Source organism: Lathyrus oleraceus, chromosome 7, assembly GCF_024323335.1.
Source record: "Lathyrus oleraceus cultivar Zhongwan6 chromosome 7, CAAS_Psat_ZW6_1.0, whole genome shotgun sequence".
Lineage (NCBI taxonomy): Eukaryota > Viridiplantae > Streptophyta > Magnoliopsida > Fabales > Fabaceae > Lathyrus > Lathyrus oleraceus.
The window spans coordinates 63,218,329-63,221,368 of record NC_066585.1 but is presented as its reverse complement, the minus strand read 5'-3'; the positions used below and the strand labels follow the sequence as shown (position 1 = coordinate 63,221,368).

At 38.2% G+C, this 3,040-nt stretch overlaps 1 pseudogene; it reads right to left on the bottom strand.

Annotated features, from left to right (window-relative positions):
• Window positions 1–2,586: 2,586 nt before the first annotated feature.
• On the bottom strand, window positions 2,587–2,686 carry LOC127109065 (uncharacterized; annotated as a pseudogene).
• Window positions 2,687–3,040: the final 354 nt, after the last annotated feature.

Genomic DNA, 3,040 nt, shown 5'->3' with positions numbered 1-3,040 from the left:
ATTTTATGTTTGGAGTGGGAGCAAATTCAACTTCTTTGAACATGTGATATGAGGCTACATTATAGGTCACTTTTGACCTATACCATTGATCAAGTGATTTTGCCAAACTTCAAAAATGCATAACTCTATCATTTCAAATCCAAATGACATGAAATTGGTGACCATTTTTAAGGTCTGATAACACGAAATTATATCATATTTTAGGACTTAATTCCATTAAATTCTATGACTATTTATTTCGGTTTACTGCATTTTATGAGATATTACGTGGTATTTTCTTCCTATTTGTCTCAGGTAGTCTATTTTGAAGAACAAGTGAAAATGGAAGAAAAGGAGGTGCAAAAAGGAGAGAAAAAGAACCAAATGCCAAAGCCCAGCCCAAAGCGCAAAACATAAAGGCACTACCTGTGACGGACGTCACAAGGTGCGTGACGAGCGTCACGCAAAGCAGCCTTGTGACGGGCGTCACACATGGTGTGACGAGCGTCACACCATTCCACTATCTTTTTGGCGCAAGTAACGCCCTCAGAAGACTTGAAGAGACGTTGAGGAGTTTGTGTCCTATATCCACGCCATGCATTTAGCCACGTTGAAGACCCTTGGGAAACGAAAAGCAGTTACCAACACCAATATAAATAGCTACTTCAAAAACCTAAAAGGGTTCCTCGGTTTTTCCACGCTCACACTGCCGAAGCTTTTCCAATTTTCTTTCTTTTTAGCTTCTGCAATTTTCTTTTCCAGCAACTTAACATTGTTTATTTATTTATTTCTTTTGCAAGTTCTACGTTTTTTCCCTTGCAATTTACCTTTCCCTTTTTAGCATTTAGATATTTTTCGCATAATAGTTTCTACACCGGAAACTATTGTGTAACTTTTTATCGGATCTAACCTTACGTTAGATTCTAGTTTTATTTCCTTGGTTTAATTTATTGTTTAATTGAAGAATCCAAGAACAAATCCTACCGGCTTGTGGTGGAGTGTTCAAGACTATTGTATTACGCATTCAGGTTCTTTAATCATTATTTAATGTTTTGTTTTATTATTTATTTATATTATCTGTCTGGAATGAGTCTGTTTATGCATGATATGTATTCTGGTTCGTTTAGCATGTCTAGCTAATTCGCCTAGATATCGGTATGTAAAGTAAGCAGAATAAGGGATCAAGACTGAGTCGGTCTATTTAAACTTAAAATTAAAATCAATCTTTTTACGGTCTCAACTTACAGGTTTAATAACAAGATTTTTTACAAAAGTAAAGGACATAAAGAAGTTAAAATCAATAGAGCGAGAGTTTGAGGTTTTAACTGGACAGTGTAAGTTAGGCATTAATTCTAGATCAGGGCGAGAGCAAGTTTTAGAGTTAATTAAATTCTGACCTTTTCCAAAAAGTATTTTTAAAGATTGAATGTGAGGACGAGAGTTAAGCATTTGGATTTAATTATATAACCTAAGTCAACAGAGCGAGAGTTTGAGATAAGGGTGTTTAAAACGGTCAGTGTTTTCTTAAGAAGAGTTTCTGCAACTTTATTGCTTTCAAAAAGTGGTTTTTGACTTAATTATAAGTGACAGCTACATTAATATAAAATCATGGTTTATTCAACAGAGCGAGAGTTTGAGATAAAACCTTTAACCAATAAAGTTAACCGAAACGATTTATTTTAAAACCAAGAAACCGACAAAGACTTGATTCCCTAGTTTTGACGAACTACATACCGATATCCGTTTTATTAATATTTAAGCTAGATCTTAGTTTAGCCTTTAGTTTTTCCCCAAACAATCAAACATTTTTCACCTTAGCTTTACGTAGTAACCTTAGATAACGGTATATCGATTCATAAGTCCCTGTGGGATCGATATCTTTTAAAACTACGCGATAGAACTGTGCACTTGCAGTTTGTATCCCATTCTCGACTCACACAGTCGAGCGATCAAGTTTTTGGCGCCGTTGCCGGGGACTTTTATTTAATCGATATCGTAACTCTTCCGTTACGCTGTAGAGACTAAGGTTTCTTTTTCTTCTATTCTTTCTTTCGTTGATTTGTATGCCACGCACTCGCTCACAAGGCGAACCGCTCTATTTACGAATCAACGATATCGAACTGTATCTCCGAGTCTTACGACGAATTCGGGAATACCGTGCTGAAAACAATCTCCCTCCTATCGAATTTCCTGATCTCAAAGATCTTCTTCTTTCACCCGAGATGGCAGAACCAGCTCGTGATCTTAGAGATTACGCCGCTCCATCGCAAGATGAACCGCATTCAAGTATTGCTCCGCCCGCAATCGAAGCAAACAACTTCGAACTCAAACCTTCGCTGTTGCAGGCTGTGCAACAGAACCAATTCTCTGGAAATCTTACCGAGGATCCAAACCTACATTTATCCGTATTTATCCAATACGCCGATACTGTTAAAGCTAATGGTGTCACTTCAGAGGCAATTCGACTTCGTCTTTTTCCTTTCTCATTAAGAGATAGCGCTAGAAGATGGCTTCAATCTCTCCCTTCCAACTCAGTCACCACCTGGAACGAGTTGAAGAAAGTTTTTCTTGCCCGATATTTTCCGCCAAGCAAAACATCTATGTTAAGAGCCCAGATAAACGGATTTAAACAGAAAGACAACGAGTCTCTTTTCGAAGCATGGGAAAGATACAAAGACATGATGAGACTTTGCCCACACCATGGTTTGGAAGACTGGTTAGTAATTCATACATTTTATAATGGTCTCTTATACAACACAAGGTTAACAATAGACGCCGCTGCAGGTGGTGCACTAATGAACAAACCTTATGCTGATGCCTACCAGCTTATCGAGAGCATGGCCCAAAACCACTATCAGTGGGGAACCGAACGAACAACGGTGGAAAAACCTCAAACGAAAACTGGCATGTACGAGATAAGTAACCTTGATCACGTTAATGCAAAAGTGGATGCTTTGGTCCAGAAAATTGAAAGTTTAAACGTATCACCCCCAGCCGTCGTGGTTGCTATAACTCAGAATTGCGAGGTCTGTGGAATCCAAGGTCACACTCCTGCGGAATG